Source organism: Hyla sarda, chromosome 1, assembly GCF_029499605.1.
Source record: "Hyla sarda isolate aHylSar1 chromosome 1, aHylSar1.hap1, whole genome shotgun sequence".
Taxonomy (NCBI): Eukaryota; Metazoa; Chordata; class Amphibia; order Anura; family Hylidae; genus Hyla; species Hyla sarda.
In genome coordinates this window covers 33,380,818-33,406,718 of record NC_079189.1, presented here as the reverse complement: position 1 = coordinate 33,406,718, position 25,901 = coordinate 33,380,818, and the positions used below count along the sequence as shown (strand labels likewise).

Genomic DNA, 25,901 nt, shown 5'->3' with positions numbered 1-25,901 from the left:
TATCAGCTGCTGAAGTTGAGTTGTTGTTTTCTGTCTGGCAACAGTGCTCTCTGCTGACACCTCTACTTGTCTCGGGAATTGCACAGAGAGAGTAGAAGAGGTTTGCTATGGGGATTTGCTTCTAAACTGGGCGGTTCCCGAGACGTGTGTCATCAGAGAGCACTTAGATAGAAAAGAACAACTGAACTTCAGCAGCTCATAAGTACTGAAAGGATTAAGCTTTTTTAATAGAAGTAATTTACAAATCTGTTTAACTTTCTGGAGCCAGTTGATATAGAAAAAAAAGTTTTTTCCTGGATAACCCCTTTAATTCCATTAACCCCCTTAAGGACGCAGCCCTTTTTCACCTTAAGGACTGAGCCCTTTTTTGCAATTATGACCACCGTCGCTTTACGAATTAATAACGCGAAAACGCTTTTACCGAATATTCTGATTCTGAGAGTGTTTTTTCGTGACATATTCTACTTTATTTTGGTGGTAAATTTTCGGTGTTACTTGCATCCTTCTTTGGCGAAAAATCCCAAAATTTCATGAACATTTTGAAAATCATGAAAATGTTTCTAACTTTGAAGCTCTCTACTTTGAAACTCTAGCAAAATGGATATTCCCAATAAATTTTATTTTTATTCACAAAAACAATATGTCCACTTTATGTTGGCATCATAAAATGGACATATTTTTGCTTTTTGAAACAATTAGGGGGCTTCCAAGTAGAGCAGCAATTTTCAAAAATGTCATGACAATTGCTAAATCTGAAGTGACAGATGTTACAGAACTGAACTAAAACTCCCAGCATGCCTGGGCAGTCCAGGCATGCTGAGAGTTATAGTTTGGCAACATCTGGAGGGCTACCGTTTGGGCACCACTGTAACAGTGGTCTCCAAACTGTGACCCTCCAGATGTTGCAAAACTACAACTCCCAGCATGCCCAGGCTGTCTGGGCATGCTGGGAGTTGCAGTTTGGCCTTTCTAGTGGTTGATCACTTTACTTTCACTTTCAATTGCCCCCCCCCCCCCCCCCCCCACCGTCGCTTCCCTACCTGAGCCAGGATCCAGCAGTCTCCAGCGAAGATCAGGGGTCCCCAGGCATCTTCTTTGCAGGTACCCGGCCCCCAGGACCCCCCTGGGCGATGTGCTGGGATGCCTGCTGAATGATTACAGCAGGCATTCTGGTCCGGTCCCCAACCGGCTAGCGGCGGGGACCGGAATTCCCACGGGCGTATGCATACGCCCCACGTCCTTAAAGACTCGGGATGAAGGGCGTATGCATACGCCCGGCGTCCTGAACAGGTTAAGAAGTTGTGCCCATCTTCTATATACCTGATATATTTATATATTTAATTTATTTATGTTTTTATTTATTTTGTTTATGCATTTTTTATATTATTTATTAATTTATTTTTTTATTTTGTGAGACAGATTTTTCTAATCTACATATTTCTTGTTGTTGTTGCTTCGAGGCCTTCTCTATATTCCGCCGACTTCCTAATTCAATTTGTTTTTGTTTTTTAAATAATTGATTGCCTTTTTGATACGGCTGTTTTATTCCGAGCTCGGGAAAAACCGTCAAACTTGAAGAAGTACGCCGCCCTCCCTAAATATTCTTCTCACATACATAATCTATTAATTCTCTCTCCTTATCACATTGTCTTCCTACAAGCTGAATTACAACAGAGAAAGAAGAATCATGGAAATGAGTCTTTATTTAGTTTTTCAATAAGCTCGGAAACATTGGAAGGTAAATAAAACCAGACTATAATTATTATTTTTTTAAATGTATTTATTTTATTTTATTTTTTTCAATAAATTTTTTTCTTGTTTGACTGAAAACAGTATATTTTCCTACATCTCTAAAGATCAACAGAATACTCTAGAATCAATCATGCATTTTGTTTTTGTTATATTAATGTCTTTCTAATTCCGTCTGTAAAGAGCAGAACAATCTTATTAATATCTAATTTTCTTTTATGTCTCCAGAAACGGCAAAGAGACACAAATGCAATTTAAGGAGCCTAGGATTAGTCTCTAGAAATTCAAATAAAAAGGGATGATTTGTAAAGAGTAATACATTAACTTACGTTATCTTTTGGAATGAAGATGTGAAATGGTATAAGATGTGATGTATAATATATTATAATTAATAAGGCATAAACAAGCACAAGCTCTAAAGTAGCAAGAGTGAAATCGGACCAATATATCTCTTCTCGGATAAGAGGACCTCAATGGAAATCCCAAGGCCTATAGAATATAATAGTGTAGGTTCACCCTTCCCCTTTCCTATGGCTAAAGGGCCTATTGAGAGATATAACTCTCAATAGGCCCCTAAGCCATAGCCATAATAATTTTTGGGTCATTGTAATCTTTACTATTACTTTCATAGTATGCACCCCCCTTTGATATAAAGGGTAAAGACCCTCTGGGGTGTGGTTAGTTAGAGTACGAGAATACAAGGAGTTTGACATGGGACATGGGTAAATAACATCAATCTAAAAAGGTTTGTAAATGATTAAGGGGCAAAGAAGAAACTATCTTTGTAACCATGAGGCCAAAACTGACTAGGTTTAAATATTTCCAGTTTTACTTTAAAGTCAGTCGATCAGCTGTATTTGCTACTAAGAGATGTAGACACCATGTGGGTAGCTGTTAGTGTGTAAACGTAAACTATAGCTTACCTAGAGTTGGCAGTGGATGTCAAGAGGGCAGGGCCAAACTGATCAAGTGCTGCATTCTGGCAAACCTCCTTGCGAGTCCTTGACTGATGTAAAGAGCCCCATATGTCAGTCAAGGAGAGGCTGGAAGATGAGGGCAAGCACCTCCTTGACACTTGGCTGGGAACTAAAACAAAGGCAAATGAGTCCCCTGGCCTGGTAACCATACATACGCTGTACATTGCCAATTGAGGTAGCCAGTAGAACCAGAGCTACGGTAAAAAAAAAGTTTAATATGATTGACACATGAGATTTGTCTAGGTGAACTGGGAGGAAGTCAGGACTGGGGATGTCTGGGTTTTGCACTTCCTACAGAGTAGATCCAGAGTCCTTCCCCTCCTGTATGCTAATTACTCTGACTGAGAAGAGGTTGCCAGTCCTTATGCCAAAGTGACAGCTAAGAATGAGGACTATCTACCAATCTACCTCTTCTATCTTCTATATATCTATCTAAACATTGGAGAGACCAAAAAGATATCCTACACTTTGTGTTATCTAACCTGCGGCCAGCACTGGGTGAGAGCCCCTCTTTTCTTCTCATCTAGCAGGGGATAGTGGTGGGGATAGAGTCCAGTGATAGCTTGTGAGCTCCTGTGGCTCCGGACTGGATACCTTGATCACAATGAATGTCGGATGATAGAGATGCTGAGACACTTGGTTAACCCCCTGGGGACGGAGGGTTCGTTTTTTTCCTCCACGCCTTTTAAAAATCATAACCCTTTCAATTTTGCACCTAAAAATCCATATGATGGCTTATTTTTTGCACCACCAATTCTACTTTGTAATGACATCAGTCATTTTACCCAAAAATCTACGGTGAAATGGAAAAAAAATCATTGTGTGACAAAATTGAAAAAAAAAACACACAATTTTGGGTGCTGTCGTTTCTACGCAGTACATTTTTCGGTAAAAATGACACGTGATAGCCTGGGGGAGTTGGGTGTAAGGAGTGTAGCTGTGCAGTTACTAAAGGGTGCTTTCTTAACCCTTTCTATTTGTGACGCCAGGGGCTATTCTCTGTATGCTTGTCCTACCGCCACCCTTCCCAAAAGCGATAGGGAGATAGGAAATAATTTATTGTCCACAACGGGAGATTTGCAGAAACTTTTCGGAACTTTTACTTAAGGTTTTAGGCAATATGGAACAGGAACAGTCCATATAATAGAGTCTATTAGAGCTTGACAAGTGGTTGGGACCTCGTGAGTCTATTGAGCTTAGGAAGATAATTGTTGCCGTGAACCACTGGATTTAGGGGTTTAGATTTAGTCCAGTAATCATGCTAGCTTTAGCGGGCATTGAGATTTCATGGTTTAGTTTAGGCTGAGGCCGGCAGGTTTCTGGCCTAGCTTGTCTTTGTAAGTTGTGCAGATCTGTCCTGCTAGTCCGGCATCCACGAGAGCAGCAACCTAAGAGAGCGATCATTGGCTACAGCTCCCTTATATGGGCAGGGGCTGGACTTAAGCTCACTGGTCCATAACAACTGTCAATCTTCTGTACAGAGAGTTATGGGTAACATGTGACCCAAGGATCTCCAAAGGTCCTCCAACATACCATAGAGGAATTAACATGGTCACATGACCGAAGGTCCTGCGACGCTAACAAGATAAGTAGACTAATATACACTATATTAAATATACACATTACTAAATATATATATAATAGCATTATGAAATTGGAGAAGGTGGAGGCGACTAGGTCCAACCTGGGGGACCCTACCTGAATGTAGTAACTCTGACTTTGGGGACCATCATACAAGGTACGGTATGCAATACGGTACCGGGACACCACACATACGATTAAAATGATACCCTAACTATAGAGGTTTGATTTTGTGATACTTCTGGAAAAAAATCATAACTACATGCATGAAAATATATACGTTTAAAATTGTCATCTTCTGACCCCTATAACTTTTTTATTTTTCCGCGTACGGGGCGGCATGAGGGCTCATTTTTTGCTCCGTGATCTGAAATTTTTAGCGGTAACATTTTTGTGTTGAGCAGACTTTTTGATCGCTCTTAAATTTTTTTCATGACATAAAAAGTGCCCAAAAATACGCTATTTTGGCCTTTGGAATTTTTTTTGTGCGCACGCCATTGACCGTGGGGCTGTGTCTCCAGTCTCGGAAACCTCTTTCCATGCAGGACTGCATCTCCAGTCTTTGAAACCTTTTTGTTTCCGGGACTGGAGATGTGACGTCTTGCCATGCCCCCTCCATTCATGTCTAGAGTTAAGCTTCCAGCCCTTCAGCACTGGGAGTGTAAATAAGGCCACTTCAGGTGCTGCTCTGGGCTGGTAACTACACCTATTACTCAGACCAAGTTTTCATTATTTTGCTATGTCTGTGTGTGCACACTAAAGTATTTAGGCATGGCTCCATGTCCTAGTTATTTGATATAGATTTTAGCTTGCCTTGTTTTAGTACCTTTGTCAGGTTTTAGTATTCTTGTATTGTTAATTCTGCTTTGTATTGTTTGTTCTACTTTGCCTTAGTTTGTATTTACACTGTGCGTTTGTCAGTCCTGTTTTGACCTTGTTTTATCCTGGATCTCCGAGGATAGATTTCTGTTCTGAGCCCTGTGCTAATCCGTCTATCTAGGAGTGAGTTAGTCTTGTGTCTGTACCCATATTTGCTTGTATTTAGGATTTTTTTGTTCCCTCCTCGGCTAGTATCCTGTTCACACTGTGGAGTGTGCCCACTAGCTAGGAGCCTAGTTAGCTTTAGTATTGATGTCCCTCCATGATTGAAGTGGGGTGTCCTGTGTGCTTCTTGTTCTGAGTCCAGAGTGAACAATTCTCTTGATTTCTTGACCTGTTTAGTGTTCTGACATTCAGTTAAACTGTTCATCCCCTGCATCTCCTGGTTTTGTCTGCTGTGTACTTATCTTCATATATACTCTTGTTCATATTATCATATCTGCTATTAATCTTGATCCTGGTTCTTGAACTGTTTGTTAGTATGCTATATCCTGCCTGGTATATCTGTTTGTAGCTTTGTAGTATTCCCTTTATGTTCCTGACTTGTTTCTCGACATGTACAGTTTGATCTGTTTTGTTTGACTCTTACGCCCATGCACTTTAGCACAGTATAGGGTCCCTCCTCGTGGTTGTCTATCCGTCGTTTACGGTGGATGGGCAATAGGAAGGGACAGTGGTTGTAGGGACAGTTAGGGCTCACTAACTCCCTGCCAACCCCTCTCATGACATAGGTTGCTGGGTCACCTCACTACCTAATCTCCAATTCAGACTTTTTGTGGGTATTATATAGTACTGTACACAACGATGAGTGACTCACAATGCCTCTCTCATTACATGATCCAACACTAGCAGGTTGGTAGTGGCACATCTGACCAAATGAGCAAGCAGATGGCCTACAGTATATCACAAAAGGGCTGGATGAAGGTGGTGCTGCATATATTGCCTATTTGGACCTCAGCATAGCCTTTGATCCGGTTACACAAAAAGAACTAATAGAGATGTTGGTAAAAAAAAAAAAATTCTAAATCCCTGGATAGTTCAGAAGATATGCAGTTGGCAGAATGATAGATATCAGAGGGTTATTGGCAATGGTGTATATTCTGAGCAGAGGCTGGATACAAGTGGTGTGCTACAAGTGTCTGTCCTGGGTCCTTTGCTCTTTCATATGTTTATAAGTTACATAGCATAAGGTTTGTTAGGTAAGGTTTGCCTGTTTGAACAAACTGTTCCAAAAGCTTGAGATGGTGCCAGTAGCTCATGACATCATAGTCCAGTCCCCTCATGACCTCACGCCCCTTCCCCTCAATGGAAGTCTATGGGAGGGGGCATGATTCCGTCACGCCCCCTCCCAGAGACTTGCATTGAGGGGTTGGGATGTGACGTCATGAGGGGGCTGGACTAGGATATCACAAGCTCCAGGCGCCGTCTCCATCATTCAGAACAGTTTGTTCCAAACGCTGAGCAACAGAGTACCCCTTTAAAAATGGTGAAAGCTCTTCTGCATGAAACTTATTAGGAAAGACTTAAATAGGCACTGTTATTTCAACTAACCTTGCATAGATCAGTAGCACAAGTGAATATAAGAAACTTTTTATTTTCCATTATATATTGTATATCACATCTTATTTTATATTTTTTGTGCTTTCATGAAAAAATGCCCTGAAGAAACGAGTTGAGGTGCAATGAAACTTAAGATGGATTATCAGAGTTTGTCTGAAAGTTCAATGGACCCCTGGAGGATTGGCCTATCATCTATTGTGATGGAGAAATGTAATAATTCTTCTTCCATCGCGTTTCACTATCAATTATCCTTTGTAAAAATAATTAAGTTGCTTAGATTTGTAAATCCTAAAAGTGTCAGAACTATTTCACACCCTTAGTGGGAGTTCTGTAGGGGGAGATAAGACGCAATAATTCAATTTGGGCCCTGTCGTCGTCAGTCTATGATAATTTGTTACCAGTCATTATGACTTCTTCTTTACGCACGCAAAACTTCATTTTCGAGAAGCATACTATGCATAATTAGAATGAAGACAATGAGCTGTAGAAAAATGTGGCTTGAATAAACTGATAATCTGTTAAATTGGTGAGAGACTATGACTGTGATGAAACTTTTTGTGAAAGAACCGGAGATTTTATGTGTGAACATATTGAGCGGTTGCTCATTACAAGATCCACACCTGTTGAATACTAGAAGGAGCCGGATTGTCGGTTCACAGATCTGAGGTTAGGATTTTTCTTTTTTTTTTTTTAATAAAAGATGTCTGAAAAGATAGACTGAATCTGCACAAAAGATACTTCATGGTCAGGGGGTCAATAAAACAGAAAGAGAATTAATGAATCCAGTACATCTGAAAATTAAAGAGGTATTCCGGGTGTGCAAAACGTATCCCCTATCGACAGCATAGGAAAGAAGTGTCTGATTGCCATGGTGTCTGACCACTGGGACTCACCAAGATCTCCAGAATGGGGCCCATCTCTTATCCCTGAGTGCTCAGGCCCCCACCTTCCAAGACAGAAACGGACTGTTTCTGAAGTGACTGCCCTCCATCACTCCTGAGACCATTTTATCTTGGAAGGTGGGGGCTGGAGTGCTCAGAGATAAATTCCGAGCCCCGTTCTGGAGGTTGCTGGGGTCCCAGCGATGAAATCCCCTACCATCAAAAACTGGATAGGGGATATGTTTTGCATAAGCTGGCCCTAGGACTATGTTACCCTCAGTAAGCCAGATGTTTATTAATACATAAATATGTTAATATAGTAATATAAAAATCTGTTGCTATGCTGCAGTGTATATGTACCCAGCAGTACCACCAAGTTGGACTGGCATAGTTGGTAACAGGAATGTTAAGGGTATTCCGGTTTTGTGCATCTTATACATCCCATCACTGGGGACCACCGCAATCTCGGTGCAGCCCCCGGAATTCTGTGCCGGGCGCTGCTTCTGAGATGGGGATGTCACATCATGGCCAGGCCCCCCTAGTGATGTCACACCACGCCCCCTCCATTCATGTCAATGAGAGGGGGCATGATGGTCATCATGCCCCCTCGCATAGACATGAATGGAGGGGGCGTGGAGTGATGTCACTAGGGTGTATGGTGTGACATCACGTCCCTGTCTCGGAGCGCAGAAGGTCAGAGGCTGCACTGAGATTGCAGGGGTCCCCAGCGGCGGGACCCCTGTGATCATACATCTTATCCCCTATCCTTTGGATAGGGGATAAGATGTATGAAGCCAGAATAACCCTTTAATCTTCTAGACTGCCAACCATAGGAAATATAAAGATTGTCATAGGTCCTAGTGGGAGCCTGGTACTGACAAAGGGTTATGCATATTCATGATGACATGCTGTGCCATCAGTGTGAGAAGGGAAGGTACTACTGACTGCAAAGTTGGTTTATGCCTGGTGTATCCAGCTGGTGCCCATAGGAGTAACCTGCATCCCTCGCATAGTATGTGGCATTGAGGGTAAAGATAAGCCCTTTCCTAGGTTGGCTTGATAAAAAACTTGTATTTCTCTAGTGTCCATAACATGATAAATCCCCTTATCATTGCTCCCACCCCTGTAAATAGTCTCACTGTAAGATGATTTGACCTAAGCTCCTGGGAGGAGAAGAAGAACCTAACATCAATACGAACTGTTGACTATTGTTATATTCTTGGGGTACTCCCCTGGAAAACAATACTGTCCAAATAGATCCATATGACATTATGTACATTTATAGGTCTATATTTCATATAGTTCCTCTACAAAATGTGAACATTACCCTACTATTGTCCCTCTTTGCCCCTTTGCTGTTGCCTCCGAGCTGCACTCCATACAATTATGTATTGTTCCTAATGGCCTTATCGGGAATGGTACTATCCACATCCATACCGATATAAGCGCGCTATATACTTACCAGTAAATCTGTTACATGTTTTCGTAATAGTCCGGCCACTGATCGGGAGCGGTGTATACTGAGCATGTGCCATTGGCTAGGCGACGTTACACCCATCTCCGCTAGCGTCACAGAGATGGGTGGAGCTAAGCACATTACTTCCGCTCTATGCCGGAAACTATGTCAGACGCCGAGACACTGCCATACTAGGTGGCCAGAGCCGGAGTTCTCGGCTCCCTGCATAACCTGCAGGTTGTCTGCACGTTCGGGACATAGCCACTAACTGTGAGTAGATAGGGAATGTAACTACATACCCCCATCGTTGCCTTGGCAGGTCATGTACTGAGCAGGCCTTTCTGTGCCTGTCTTGCTTTTATTTTGCAGGTGAAAAACGTGGCATCCTGAGGCTATATAGAGGGGACAATTGCAATGGCACTACTGCTATACATGATTCCTTTGCAGGTTTTGTCTCCTTACAGGTGGAGGGATACTTTCCCTTATTGTGCAAAAGACTTATGATACAATATGTTGCTTCTTCCCTCTATTGGCCATAAATAATACATTTTACCTTGTCTTTTTTACTGTGTATATTTGCCATAAACTGGCTCTTATATGGTGACAATTCGCCTCTCTGTTTATAAAACCACCCTGATGACGCCTCTGTTAATGTAAGAGGCAGAAACTCGTCGGCGTTTTTTTTTATGCATATTGGCATTCGGGCTGTTCTGGGCCCATGACTGCCTGGATGACCATGTGTGTGGCAGATACACCACATTTGTATAATTAGGTGATTGGGTGCACAGGCACTATTTTGTTTTTGGTGACTTTTAGATTAATTATTAAAAGTTATATTTTAAGCACACCCGTATGACATTAACTTGATGTTATAATTTGAGTCTTCTTTATGCTGGGTGAGATTCCAAGTGCTAAGCAGGGGTACATGCAGAACCCACAACATAACACTGCAGATATTGTAATTGAATTTCCTTTTTGTCTGACCCCAGTGCTCTCTGCTGACACCTCTGTCCATTTTAGGAACTGCCCAGAGCAGGAGCAAATCCCCATAGCAAACCTATCCTGCTCCAGACAGTTCTTGACATGGACAGAGGTGTCAGCAAAGAGCACTGTGTTCAGACAGAAAGAAAATTCAAAAAGAAAAGAACTTCCTGTGGAGTATACAGCAGCTGTAGGACGTATGCATACATCCCAGCACCCGACACGTTCACACGCTGGGATGTATGCATACGTCCTAGTGATCTCCTGCACTGCCTCAGGCAGAGCAGGAGATCAGCAGCAGGACCTGGCTGTCAATCACAGCCGGAATCCGGTCCTGGCAGCATTAACCCTATAGATGCCATGATCAATCCTGATCACGTATCTATGGTGTTGACAGGGGGAGCGCTCTTCCCCTGTTCACAATCGGCGGTGCCGCGATATGATCGCGGGTCGTCATTGGTTGCTATGGCAGCAGGAGGTCAGATCATGACCTCCTGTCTGCCTGCTACGGAAACCGGAGGCTGTACTGTGTGCAGCTGATCGTGTCAAACTGTGCTACAGTACAAATGTATTGCAGCATAGTATAACCTGTAAAAAATAAAATACAAAGTTCTTAACCCCTTAACGACCACGGACGTAAATGTACGTCCTGGTGCGGCGGTACTTAGTGTACCAAGATGTACATTTACGTCCTGTGTATGACCATTTTCCTCCCTCCCACACATCAGCCCATCAACCAATTGAAACATAAATGAGCTGCATCCATCAAAAGACCTGTGGTTTTCAATCAGTGTGCCTACAGCTGTTGCATTAGTTGCAGATTGATCTCTCTCCCACCAAGCGATCACTCCACCCATTGAAGCAGACAGGCTCCCTGTCATCAGCTGACTAGTGAGTCAGGTCTCGGCAGCATTGCAACCTGGGAAAAATTTGAGACAACAGTCATTTTGTATGCTGGTAAAAATAAATATTGGAAAGAAAATCACAGAAGAATTGTGAGAAAACTGTCACACACAGGTACAGACACTATATTATGAACTATACTAACTTTACAGCCCCTGTACCATAGTCAAATAAAAAAATTGCTGGAATACCCCTTTAAGAACTGTCCAGAGCAGGAGAAAATCCCCATAGCAAACATATGCTGCTTTGGACAGTTCCTAAAATGGACAGAGATGTCAGCAGAGAGCACTATGCTTGTGATGTCAGCAGAGAGCACTGCGTTCCAAAAAGAAAATAATTTCCTCTGTAGTATTCAGCAGCTTATAAGTACTGGAAGGATTAAGAATTTTTAATACAAGTAATTGACAAATGTGTTTAACTTTCTGGCACTAGTTTATTAAAAAAAAAAAGTTTTCCACCAGAGTACCCCTTTAACCTCTTAAGGACCCAGGACGTACGGGGTCATCCCAGCACCCTGGGCTTTAAGGACCCAGGACGTCCCCGTACGTCCTGGCGTTTTCCGGTCCCTGCCGCGCGCCGGGCAGAGATCGGAAGCGGATGCCTGCTGAAATGCTTCAGAAGGCATCCAGGGCAAACGCCGAGGGGGGCCCGACCGCCCGGTAATTTTGCATGATCCCGGTTGTCACAGACAGCCAGGACCATGCTGGAGACTAGGAGCGAGGTGGCAAGCCTAAACCGACCAATCGCAGGGGGGGGGGGGGGGCGGTTACTTCCTCCTGCCTGGCCCCTGGAAGTCCGGAGAGAATGGGAGGAAGACCGGAGGACACGGCGGGGGACGTGGGAGTTCTGGGACCCAGCCCCGGTACTTACCTCGTCCCTGAAGACCCGGATCCCCGCGGCAGAGACGGCGGCGGTGGCGACAGGTGAGTTGATCTTCGGCGGCGTCGCGGGACCTTTGCAGCAGTCCAGACCGCCGTAAAGCGATCCACTGCTCCATCTGGTCCCCTTACACTAAAACTCCCAGCATGCCCAGACAGCCCTTGGCGTCTGAGCATGCTGGGAGTTGCAGTATTGCAACATCTGGAGGTCCACAGTTTGGAGACCTCTGTGCCCTTCCAGATGTTGCAAAACTACACATCCTCAGCATGCCCTTACTGTCCAGGCATGCTGGGAGTTGTAGTTCTGTAACATTTGGCCCTTCAGATGTTGCAGAACTACAACTCCCAGCATGCCTGGACAGTTTTGTCATACTGGGAGTTGTAGTTTTGCAACATCTGGAAGGGCACATGACTAGGGGATATTATAGCTGCTATGACCCCCACCAGTTCATCTATCATTTAACACCGATAAATGACACAAGACATGTGTTGGTTAAACAAAGGCCACAGCAGCCCATTTATTAAATAACATAAATAATCAATTACAACATTGTAAACCGATGTATGAACGTCATACATAACAATATAACCTGTCCTAACATTAGGATGTCTATTAGCACAGGAGAAGAACCTGAGGGGCACCGTTACCAGACCAAAAGGTGATGGGATCTTCACTTGCTCCTAGCCGTAGCTCACCTGCACAGGAGTACCATTTTGTGAAGCCCACCAACCTGAATTCCACTTTCGGGCTGGGAACTGCTCCCAGCCCACCTCCACACCATCCAACATACCATGCCCATCCACTGGTGCCTCCCCAGATTCCTCTCCTGACCCCGCCACAACGGGGACAAGTGACCCCTTACTTGCCCCTGTTCCTCCACAGCCTCAATGCCCTCTCCACTGTCTCCTTCAACTCAAGAAGCCAAAGATCCATACCCATCACATTAAGATGAATACCATCGGAGGCAACAAAATCCGCACCCCCCTCCTCCAAATCCCGGTGCCGCGCCACCAGACCCCTATTTCTGGCCACAAACTTACTCACCGCCTTATTAACCTTAATCCTCGCCTTGTTGATCGCCACCACTGACCGAGCCTGCCTCCATTTCTGCCAGGCAACCATCTCGGACCACACCAGGACCAAATCCGGGAAAGAGGACCACAAGCGCAACAGGTCCAGTTTAATGTCCCTGATTAAGTCCCGAGACCTGCGCACCCCCACATCATTCCCACCTAAATGGACAACTAGGACATCTGGGGACCGGTCTAGCTGAACAAAGAACTGGACCCTGGACAACAGTTCTGACCACCTCATGCCCCCCTTTCCCAACCAGCGAACCTGGGCCACTGAACCGTCCTATCCCAACTGTCTGCCCGCCGGCCGAACCCCCGCCCGTACTGCCCCACGCGTCACATAGGAATGGCCGACAATCCAGACAAGCCCAGCCGCACCACCTGAAACGACTAAAGAAAAGAATACAGTACAACCCACAAGCGCAAACACATGCACATCACAACAAATGAGGACGAACGTACAGCCTATACCTCTCAGATTCCCACCTCCCAATCCGCTTAACCATCTCCGATACCAGGCCCAACCGAGATGCCTCGGTCGCCGCACCTATCCGGAAGGAATGAGAACTGTATTCCTCCACCACGTATCCCGCCACACGCAAACACTTACGGAAAACCCCCACAAACTGAAAACGAGACAAAAAACCCCCGTCAGCATGGACCAGCAACGGACCCACAACCCCCACCCGCAAAGCCAAAAACGCGGAGTAACAAGCCACCGGGCACATCTCCGAACCCCCCAGTCACGCCAAACGCACCACCGCCCCCCCGACCTATCTGATCCGTCTTTGACCGCCGAACGCGGCACTGCAAAACCCCTTCCACCAAAACCTCATCTGAAAAAAGAAGCCCCCCGGCCCGACAACGACTAGGAGACACCAACTCCGATATACGAAAAGCCCCGAAAAACGCCAACCAAAAGCCAAACGGAACAAACATTGCTCATATACCGAAAAACACACCCCTGCCAATAAAGAACCCAAGCGCAACAACAAAGAAAACGTCACCGGTTTGCGCAAATCCCTAGAACTAGCCCCCTTACGAAACCCCCGCACCGCCTGCCGCACCAGAAAAGACTTTGTCCCATCCGGCACTCCCCTGACCTTGAACCAGAAAGCCAGAGCCGCCATCCGGCGATCCAGACCCGACACCCGCTCACAAAAAGCCCTGCCCACATAAAACAAAAGGGCCACCTCCCTTCCGAAGGGGCGCCCGCAATGGAAAGCTGCCGAAGCAATAGCTCCCAATCTGCCCACCACCAACTATAGGACTCCCACGTTGACCTGGCCACAGACGGCCCACAAGGCCCATCACCACAGCTTAACCAGCCTCCACAGCTACTCCGGATAAAGGATCCCCCTGCTCCTTGGCCTCCGGTGCCAACTCCCGAAACCGGTCCCACTGCAAACGAGAGAGAGCATCAGCGACTGAGTTAATCACCTGCAAAGCGACAATCACATGCAAAGCGACAACATGCGAATTAAGCTCCAAACCCCGTAGCACCAGGTGACGCAGTAGCGTAACCACCGGCAGAGAATTCACCGTCTGGTTATTGATGGCCTGTACCACCCCCATGTTATCGCAATGAAAGCAAACCTTCCTATTGCGAAACAAGTCCCCCCACACCTCCAGTGCCACCACAATCGAAAACAATTCAAGCAAAGCTAAGTTCCGTGTCAAACCCGCCACCCGCCAGACCTACGGCCACTGTCCCACACACCATTGACCCTGCAAATAGGCCCCAAAACCACAACCGCCCGCCGCGTCGGTAAACAACTCCAAATCCCAATTAGAAACCGGGCATCCCATCACCTCCGACCGACCGTTGTACCTGCCCAAAAACTCCTGCTAAACCAGCAAATCCGCCCTCAAGTCTGCCGACAACCGTACATAGTGAGTAGGCCGCGAAACCCCCGCAGTAGCCGCCGCCAGCCGCCGGCAAAAAACCCTCCCCATAGGCATGATCCTGCAGGCAAAATAGAGACGACCCAGTAGTGACTGGACCTCCCGCAACTGCAATTTCTTAACCCTGCATGCCCTATCGACTTCCCCCTTCAGCTCACTCAGCTTCTCATCAGGCAGCCGACACTCCATCGCCACGGTATCAATAATGATACCCAGAAACTTAACAGCCGTAGACGGGCCCTCTGTCTTGTCTGGTGCCAACGGGACGCCAAAACACGTTGCGACCCGCTCCATCTCCTGCAACAGCACCGCACAGACCCTAGACCCAGCCAGGCCCAAAAAAAGAAAATCGTCCAAGTAGTGCAACACCGAGTCCAACTGGGACTCCCGCCGCACCACCCACTCTAAAAACGAACTAAACTTTTCAAAAATGCACACGAGATAGAACATCCCATGGGCAAACAAAGGTCAACGAAAAAACGATCGCCTAAACAACAACCCAACAAGTAAAAACTGTCCGGATGAACAGGCAGCAGGCAAAAAGCTGCCTCTATGTCAGTTTTCGCCAATAAAGCCCCCTGCCCGAAGCGCCGCACTCACACCAACGCAGCGTCGAAGGAAGTGTACAACACCGCACACAAGGCCGGGTCAATGCCGTCATTCACCGACCCCCCTTCAGGGTGAGAGAGACGGTGAATGAGGCGAAACTTGCCAGGCTCCTTTTTGGGCACCAGGCCCAAAGGCGACACACGCAATCCCTCAATAGGAGGGCCACCAAAGGAGCCAGCCATCCTCCCCAGCTCCACCTCGCGCAAAAGCTTTTCTTCCACAAGCTCCGGACGGGTCCGTGCTGAAACCAAATTCCGCACCAGACCCCCCGAACCCGCCGACCCGGAAAAAGGGATCCGAAAACCCTCCGCAAAACCCAGGCGCAACAGCTCCGCCGCCTCCCTATTTGGGTAAAGCACGAGGAAAGGCAACATCCTTTCCACCCACACTGGCGTCACCTCTCTTCTGGTCAGCCTCTCCCTGCTTACCCTTCCCACGCCAAAAACAGCGTGACAAACCGTGTCCCCCACCCCCGCAACCGGAGCATTCGTGCTTGAACCAGCAATCCGCCCCGAACTTGCAGCTCCCTTCGTTAAATTGCCAACAAACCCCACGCCCGGCCCCCCCGGACCGCCCTGACCCCAAACCCGAACCCCCGACACCGTCCCGAAAGGACTGCGGCCCAGTCCGGCTACGAGGAGCCGCCATCAGCCGCATCAACAAACCGATATCCTTATGCTCCCAACGCAGATCCGGACGCACCGCCATGCGTTGCCGGAACTGCTCGTCGTACCGAAGCCACGCCGTGCCCCCATAAACACGATACGCCTCCCCCACCGCATCCATGTAGCAGAAGAGACCAGAACAGGACTCCGGCGCCATCTCACCCACCACGCTAGCCAAAATGGCGAAGGCCTGAAGCCAATTGGAGAACGTCCGCGGTATCAGTCGATACCGCCGACGCTCTTCCTCTTCCACTTTCTCCAACCGCTTAGACTCGTCCGGCCGGACCCTTTCCAAGTTGAACTTATCCAGCGGCAGGAGCGAAAAAATGTCGACATACTCCCGCTTCCAATTTTTTTCCCTGACCTCCGCCTTGAGATGAGCGCCCAACGGGCCCTCAAAACAAACATAAATCTCCCCCCTAGCCGCATCCGCAAGCCGCACCCCTCCCCCAGAGCCCGACGCCGCCACCACCGGGGCCCCCACCGACGTGCCCGACCCAGTCCCCCCAACCGGGCCTAACACCCCAGCACCCCCCCCCCCCCCAGACAGGTATCGGAGACACCTGGGAACCCCCCGCCCCCAGACCACTCCCCTGCAGTAAAGCATGCAAGCCATTAAAAAACAATTGTAAATCGCCCCCCCCCCCCAAAACGCCCCAAATCCAGAAGAAGGGCGACTCCGGACATCACGGGTTGCAGGCACATCAACCAAGGAGAGGACCGGGGGGACCCGGTCCGATGACTCCGCAGCAGCAGAAGGCGCCCCACCAGCTGCATGGACGGACAGTGGCAGCGACCGGAGCCCGCTGACGCCAACACCTGCTACAACCCCGGAGGGGAGCAGGGGACAAGACAGCGGGTCCAGGGTCTCCGTGGAAGCTCCAGCCAGCAGCAGCAGATCATCTTGACTGACCTCACTGAGATCAGCCTCTATCTTGTCTCCTCTCAGAAGCACCACCCCCCTGCCGGCAGCAGCAGCAGGGGACACTGCAGAACCAGCCCTCCTGCTCCCCCTGGAAGAGAAAGCAGAGGGCGCAGCATGAATCACGGCCCGGGTTGCAACCAGGCCTGCAGGAGTCTGCCCCCCCGACTGAGGGGCAGAGGAAGCAGCAGCTCCGGATCTCCGCCGGGCCCGCCCTCCAGAGCGGGCCGCACCTCGCGCCGGTCCCTCACTTAGGCCCTGGGATGCTCCGACAGCACGCACCGCTCCTCACAACAGGCCGACCGAGGGGTGCCTGCCCGAACCGCCCCCCGCCCGACGCTCCGGACCCACGGCAGGAAGCGGCCGGAGAAGGACTCACCCGTCGGTGCCTGGGAATGGGGGAAGCAGCAGGTGACAGGCGCTCCGGCGGGCGAGAGCGCCGGCCGCTAGAACGGGGCCCGGACTCCCCCGCCGAAAGCACCGGAGAGGCGGTGAAGGATGGGAGCGCGTCCTCCAGCCACTGGGAGCCGCACCGGAGGACCTCACCCCGCATGCGCCGCTGAATCGCTTCCATATCCGCCATGGCACAGGTAGGGACACTTCTTCAGCCACGCAGATTGTGGCCCCTGCACAAAATCCCCTATCCTATATACCCTCCTTAACTCCTCCCCACTCCCTCACTAAAAGCCCGCGCTTCCCTAGCTCCCTCCTCCAACCTCCTCTCTTTTAACCCCTACCTGCCCGCATAATACCCCTGTCATGGGGCCCCTCCGTTCCCATTCTGTCCCCTCCAGGGCTTTCTGATTGGAAACCACTGTATTAGTGGTCTGCAAACTGTAGTCCTCTGGCTCTAAAGATGTTGCCGAACTACTACTTCCAGCATGCCTGAGAATGTTTGGGAGTTGTGGTTTTGCAACAACTGGAGGCTGAATATCACTGAAGAGATAGAAGGTCGGCTGTATAAACAAATAGAGAGGGCCGCCCGGGCAGGTACAGTGGTAATAATGGGAGATTTTAACTATCCAGATATAGATTGGGGCCGGGGGTTGGCTAAAACTACAAAGGGGAGAAAATTCCTAAATTTATTGCAGGATAATTTTATGGGCCAGTTTGTGGAGGACCCAACAAGAAGTGATGCCTTGTTGGATCTGATCATTTCCAACAACGCAGAGCTGGTTGGTAATGTAACTGTGCGGGAAAACCTTGGTAATAGCGACTAGTGTTGCTCGCGAATATTCGCAATTCGAATTTTATTCGCGAATATCGCATATTCGCGAATTCGCGAATATTCGCGAATATAGCGCTATATATTCGTAATTACGAATATTCGTTTTTTTTATTTATTTTTTTTTTTTTTCACAGTACACATCACAGTGATCATCCCTCTCTGCTTCCAGCTTATGTGGTGTAAGAAGGCTCTAATACTACTGTCTGAGACCGGTGTGCAAATTTTTGCATATGCGAAAATTTGCATATGCTAATTTTCACATATGCTAATTTTCTCATGTGCGAATTTTCGCTAATGCTAATTTTTGTATATGCGAATTTTCGCATATGTTAATTTTCGCACACGCGAATACTCGCATATGCGAAAATAAAACGGGAATATTACGAATATGCGAATATTCGCGAATATGACGAATATTCGTACATATATTCGCGAATTCGAATATGGCCTATGCCGCTCAACACTAATAGCGACCACAATATAGTTACTTTTGACTTAAAATGTAGAAAACAAAGACAGACGGGGAAAGCAAAAACATATAACTTTAAAAAGGCAAATTTCCCTGGGCTGAGGGCTGCACTACAGGACATAGACTGGGGGGAGGTGTTCTCAAATGCTGATGCAGAAGGTAAATGGGACATCTTTAAATCAACTCTAAATAACTATACAGCTAAATATATACCAAAGGGGAACAAATATAAACGATTAAAACTAAATCCTACATGGCTGACAAATGAGGTTAAAAGAGCAATAAACAACAAAAAAATAGCCTTCAAAAAATACAAATCTGATGTGTCAGCGATAAAATTTAAACAGTACAAGGAGCTTAATAAAAACAGCAAAAATTCAAAATGAGAGACAGGTGGCCAAATAAAGCAAAACTAATCCTAAATATTTTTTTAGATATATAAATACAAAAAAACCAAGGACAGAGCATGTAGGACCCCTTAATAATGATAATGGGGAGGTTGTCACGGGCGATCAAGAGAAGGCGGAGCTACTGAATTGGTTCTTTAGTTCTGTATATACTATGGAAGAAGGAGCTGACATTGGCCAGGTCAGTGCTGGTAACACATCATGTAAGGTACTGAACTGGATTAATGTAGAGATGGTACAAGGTAAGTTAAGTAAAGTAAATGTAAGCAAATCTCCAGGGCCGTATGGACTACACCCAAGAGTTCTTAGAGAGGTAAGTTCAGTAATATCTGTACCCTTGTTCATGATATTTACAGATTCTCTGGTGTCTGGTATTGTGCCAAGGGACTGGCGCAAGGCTAATGTGGTACCAATCTTCAAGAAGGGCTCTAGGTCTTCGCCAGGCAATTATAGACCAGTAAGTCTAACGTGCATTGTGGGTAAATTGTTTGAAGGACTTATAAGGGATTACATACAGGAATACATAGGGGATAATTGTATTATAAGTGATAGCCAGCATGGGTTTACTAAGGATAGAAGTTGTCAAACCAATCTAATTTGCTTTTATTAAGAGGTGAGTAGAAGCCTTGACAGAGGAATGGCTGTGGATATAGTGTTTCTGGATTTTGCCAAAGCGTTTGATACTGTTCCTCATAGACGTCTGACAGGTAAGTTAAGGTCCTTGGGCTTGGAAACTTTAGTTTGTAACTGGATTGAACCCAGAGAGTGGTGGTCAATGATTCGTACTCTGATTGGTCCCCGGTAATTAGTGGTGTACCCCAAGGTTCAGTACTGGGCCCGCTGCTGTTTAATTTATTTATCAATGATATAGAGGATGGTATTAACAGCTCTGTTTCTATCTTTGCAGATGACACCAAGCTTTGTAGCACAGTACAGTCTATAGAGGATGTGCATAAGTTACAAGATGACTTGGATAGACTAAGTGTCTGGGCATCCACTTGGCAAATGAGGTTCAATGTGGATAAATGTAAAGTTATGCATCTGGGTACTAATAACCTGCATGCGTCGTATGTCTTAGGGGGGATTAAACTGGCAGAGTCACTGGTAGAGAAGGATCTGGGTGTACTTGTAGATCACAGACTACAGAATAGCATGCAATGTCAGGCTGCTGCTTCCAAAGCCGGCAGGATATTGTCATGTATCAAAAGAGGCATGGACTCAAGGGACAGGGACATAATACTCCCCCTTTATAAAGCATTGGTACGGCCTCACCTGGAATATGCTGTTCCGTTTTGATCGCCTGTTCATAAAAGGGACACTGCGGAGTTGAAAAGGGTGCAGAGACGCGCGATTAAACTAATATGGGGCATGGAACATCTTAGCTATGAGGAGCGATTAAAGGAGTTACAATTGTTTAGTCTTGAGAAGAGACGTTTAAGGGGGATATGATAAATGTATATAAGTACATAAGTATATAAATGGCCCATACAAAAAATATGGAGAAAAACTGTTCCAGGTTAAACCCCCCCAAAAGACGAGGGGGCACTCCCTCCGTCTGGAGAAGAAAAGGTTTAGTCTAAAGGGGCGGCACGCCTTCTTTACCGTGAGGACTGTGAATTTATGGAACGGTCTACCTCAGGAACTGGTCACAGCAGGAACAATTAATAGCTTTAAAACAGGGTTAGATACATTCCTGGAACAAAATAACATTAATGCTTATGCAGAATTATAAAACTACATTTCCCTTATCCCCTTATACCCTTCACTTCAATTCCCTGGTTGGACTTGATGGACGTATGTCTTTTTTCAACCGTTCTAACTATGTAACTATGTATGAATTTAGAGACTATGGCCCCTTATATACTAGGGAGGCTGGACTAAAGCCCAATGGTTGCAAAGCCTGTAGGTCCTGTACCCAGGGAACTCTGGGTACATCACATGACAGTAGATCACATGACCCAGGAAGGTCCTATACATTTTATACATTTGAACAACCTTTATACATACCGAACAATATGCACATAATGCATACAATGCATTTATATGAAGGTGAGCAAGGGGTGAGCCCTGCAGGAGAGCCCAATGGACTTCAGGGACTCTTCCTGAGGGGACATAGAAAGGGTACAGGACCATGTCCTGTACTGGGACACCTTAACAGCCTCTCAATTACATTGCCTTTTCCGAACACTCTGTCCAGAAACTTAAAGTTATCTATGAGGAAAAATAATGGAATTCATGGTTAATAATCTGAAATAAATACATCAAAGGGATGTTGCTCAGGCTGGAAGAAGATGTTTATTCTTTACTTGACCACACACTTTATCCTCTGCTTGACCACAGGTTTCTCAAGCGTAGTACACCTGGGGGACGATAAAGCTGTTAAGATGCTGAATTTGATTATTCGCAACAGAAGAAAAGGACAGATTGTACTCGGCAACGTAATCACAGATGTGTAGGGAGGTATTCGCTGAACCGAAAATCTTCTTTTTCTCTGAACATCAAGGTATGGGGGGGAAATTTATTATTATATTACCATAAAACAAGTGTAAGCTTTTTTTTTTATCACTAGACCTCAAGTGTAGTGATGGTGTAGACCAGTGTTACCCAACCAGTGTGCCTCCCGCTGTTGCAAAACTACAACTTCCAGCATGTCCGGACAGCCAAAGGCTGTCCGGGCATGCTGGGAGTTGTAGTTTTGCAACAGCTGGAAGCACCCTGGTTGGGAAACACGGGATATAGAACAATAAATGTCATATTGCTATTATGTCATCTACTATGTCAACTCTATGAGGAACTCACCACTAGTTTAATACTAACTGTATATATCCATATACCGTAAACTCCCCCTAGTGGTGGTGGCACGCATAGACAGCAATGCATTTCTGAGTGGATTCCACCAAATGAATAATAAACATTCTTTTGGCGGACACCGAAATTGGAATTATCAAACTACATTTTTCTGCCAGATTCCGTCTTGTGAGGGAACCAATCAGCAGATTTTAGCATATATAATGCTGGACAACGCATTAGATATATATACAGTGGTCCCTCAACATACGATGTTAATTCGTTCCAAATGAACCATCGTTTGTTGAAATCATCGTATGTTGAGGGATCCATGCAATGTAAAGTATAGGAGGTAATACTTACGTGTCCCTGCCGCTCCGGACCCGTCACCGCTGCCCTGGATGTCGGCCTCCATCGCTGTTGCCGCGTCCCCGGGGTGTCCCCGTCGCTCCGGAACGTCTCTGCTGCACGGGATCCTCACTCTCCTGTGGGGAGTTAAGGCTCACTATACCCCTTCTTACGTTCCGTGAGGGGTGTACTTTCCAAAATGGGGTCACGTGGGTATTTATTTTTTGCGTTTATGTCAGAAACGCTGTAAAATCAGCCACCACTGTGCAAATCACCAATTTAGGCCTCAACTGTACATAGTGCGCTCTCACTCCTGAGCCTTGTTGTGCGCCCGCAGAGCATTTTACGCCCACATATGGGGTATTTCTGTACTCAGGAGAAATTGCGTTATAAATGTTGGGGGTCTTTTTTCCTTTTACCCCTACCCCTTAAGGGGTACAAGGAGAACCCCCCCCCCCCCCCCACCCCCCAAAAAAAAAAAAATAAATTGTAGTGCAATTTCTCCCAAGTACGGAAATACCCCATATGTGGCCCTAAACTGTTTCCTTGAAATACGACAGGGCTCCGAAGTGAGAGAGCTCCATGCGTATTTGAGGACTAAATTAGGGATTGCATAGGGTTGGACATAGGGGTATTCTATGCCAGTGATTCCCAAACAGGGTGCCTCCAGCTGTTGCTAAACTCCCAGCATGCCTGGACAGTCAGTGGCTGTCCGGAAATGCTGGGAGTTGTTGTATTGCAAAAGCTGGAGGCTCCATTTTGGAAACACTGCTGTAAGACACGTTTTCATTTTTATTGGGGGGGACAGTGTAAGGGGGTGTATATGTAGGGTTTTACCCTTTATTATGTGTTAGTGCAGTGTTGTGTTTTTTGGGTACATTCGCACTGGTGGCAGTTCTGTTACCTAACTCGGTATTTTCCAACCAGTGTGCCTCCAGCTGTTGCAAAACTACAACTCCTAGCATGTACTGATCGCCGAAGGGCATGCTGGGAGATGTAATTATGCAACAGCTGGAGGTGTGCAACTACAACTCGCAGCATGCCGAGACAGCTATTTGGGCATGCTGGGAGTTGTAGTTTTGCAAGATCTGAAGGGCCACTGTTTCGAAACCACTGCACAGAGATCTCCAAACTGTGCCCCTCCAGATGTTGCAAAACTACAAATCACAGCATGCACTGACAGACCGTGCATGCTGGGAGTTGTACTTTTGCAATGGCTGGAGGCACACTGGTTGGAAAACCTTCAGTTAGGTTATGTTACCTAACTAAGTATTTTCCAACCAGTTTGCCTCCAGCTGTTGCAAAACTACAACTCCCAGCATGTACTGATTGTCGAGACAGCTATTTGCTGTTTGGGCATGCTGGGATTTACTGTTTTGCAACATCTGGAGGGCTACAGTTTAGAGACCACTGCACATTGATCTCCAAACTGTGGCCCTCCAGATGTTGCAAAACTACAAATCCCAGCATGCCCAGACAGTAAACTGCTGTGTGGGCATGCTGGGAGTTGTAGTTTTGCAGCATCTGGAGGGCTACAGTTTAGAGACCACTATATAGTGGTCTCAAACTGTAGCCCTCCAGATGTTGCTAGGCAACTCACGGGCTTCCATAGGATCCAGGGAGCTGCATCGCCGTCCTCTTCTGCCACGATCCTCGCCACCAATCGTCGCCTCCGCCACCGCCGATGGGTAAGTGGATCTACGGCGCCGGTCCCCTTCCGTTTCCCCGTTCTGCTCCGCCTATTATGGGTGGGCAGAAATGGGAAACCGAAAGTTAACCCCTCCGCCCCCTATCTGCTATTGGTCATCGCTTCTAGACAACCAATAGCAGGGATAGGAGGAGTGGCACCCCTGTCACCTCACTCCTATCCCTTCTTGGGATCGTGGGTGTCTTGGACAACCCTGATCCCCCTTATTTTCCGGGTCACTGTAGACCCGTATGACCCGGAATAGCCGCAAATCGCCGGTTTGAATTCACCTGCGATTTGCGGCAGTCGCCGACATGGGGGACCCCCCTGGGCATTGGCACGGGATGCCTGCTGAATGATTTCAGCAGACATCCCGGCCCGATCACCGCCCGGCGATCGGCAGTGATCGGAAATGCGGAGGAGGGCATACAGGTATGTCCTCTGTCCTTAAGTGACGAGACGCGAGGGCGTATCCTTAGGCCCTCCGTACCTAAGGAGTTAAACTTTTTTGTTAGACTTTTGTTTTACACTTTTAGTCCCCTCAGAGGACTTTTAGGAGAAATCATTAGATTCTTCATACAGATCAATAGAGTTCCATAGAACCACATTGATCCGTGTGCTCTGCGCTCAGTTGATAAAGCCTAGTCCTGCCAGGCTCTATCATTCTCAGCACAGCAGCAGCCACAGGTAGCCCTCCAGCTACCTCAGAAGTGGATCGCACCCCCGTGAACGCCCTGCAGGGGGGAGGGGGGCTGGGCTGTATGTGCGATCCACCCCACTACACCACCAGGGAGCAGTTAAAGGTACCATTTGACGTCTCTGTCAGCTTTCACAGCGGCAATCTAAAGGGTTAATAGCTGGCCGTGGCAATCGCAGCATGTCGGCTATGAACGCAACAGGAATCAGCTAGGGCCCGGCCGGTATAGTACGGGCTCGGGTCAGGAACCCGCGCCATACCTGCTTAATGGCACATGGACGTGTACACGTGGTCGTTAAGGGGTTAAATGCTTCAAGCTATGCCTCTTCCCAGTATAAGGATGCAGAGAAATGCTCCTCAGCCTTCCCTTATGGCTTTTCCCTTCTGCTCTGTTTGCAGGAGAGCAGATCTGCAGAATGCGCTGTGAATAATGGGAGCTCTGAACATTTCCCATTTGGGGTTTATCGGCCATTTAATGACTTGATGGAGGATAATGCAGGTAAATATTTGCTTAGTTTTCATCTCTGTTTTTTACTGTTCTGCATTCCGAGGCTTTATGTAACTGAAGAATAAAACTCATAATAAGCCAAGAAATCTAATTGAACCTTTTTCTCACTTTTTTTTTTTTTCACCAGAGATTTGGAGGAAATTTACAGGGAGATCTCAGGTGACTGTAAGTACAGGCTGATACCGGAGGACGTTAATCTAGAGCGTGCCAAGCTCCGCTCTTCAGAGAACCGGCTCATAATGAGAAAACTGGAATCAGGACACTTACACTTCAAGGGGCACATTATAATTAAACGGGTCAGGAACCTTTTATCTATAAAGCTGTAGAGACAAGAAAAAAGTCACTCAGTCATATAAACCTTATAGGGTTATATCCAGCGGGGGTGCCCCTAGTACCTGGGATCTGCTGAACCTCCGAACCGTTCATTATAGGATGACTTAAATGATAAAATTGCAATTGCAAAAAAAGAGTAAATGAACCCTTTGGAATGACCTTAGTTTCTGCGTTTATTACCGTAAAAATGTGGTCTGATTGTTATTTAAATGGGCACTGTCAGATACAATAACTTTTGATATGTTATAAAGCATGCAAAAATAATATGTTTTGCAATTGCTTTCATCAGAAAATGTTTTAGTATTTCAAACTGAAAAAGCCAGTAAAAAAAATGGCCACTAGGGTTCCCCCTGCCTCCTGGGACACATCCCAGTCCTGCAGTGTCCAGTGGTCATCGAAACGTCATGGACACCATGA

General features: G+C 46.7%; 1 long non-coding RNA gene across 1 annotated transcript in view; it reads left to right on the top strand.

The window, feature by feature from the left end:
• LOC130300432 (uncharacterized) overlaps positions 1–25,612 on the top strand; it is a 57,235-nt gene extending 31,623 nt beyond the window's left edge. Inside the window, exons 2-4 of the long non-coding RNA XR_008851302.1 lie at positions 21,465–21,627; positions 25,043–25,142; positions 25,279–25,612. This is a non-coding gene — a long non-coding RNA (uncharacterized LOC130300432). The remainder of the gene's footprint in view (positions 1–21,464; positions 21,628–25,042; positions 25,143–25,278) is intronic.
• The last annotated feature ends 289 nt before the right edge of the window (positions 25,613–25,901 follow it).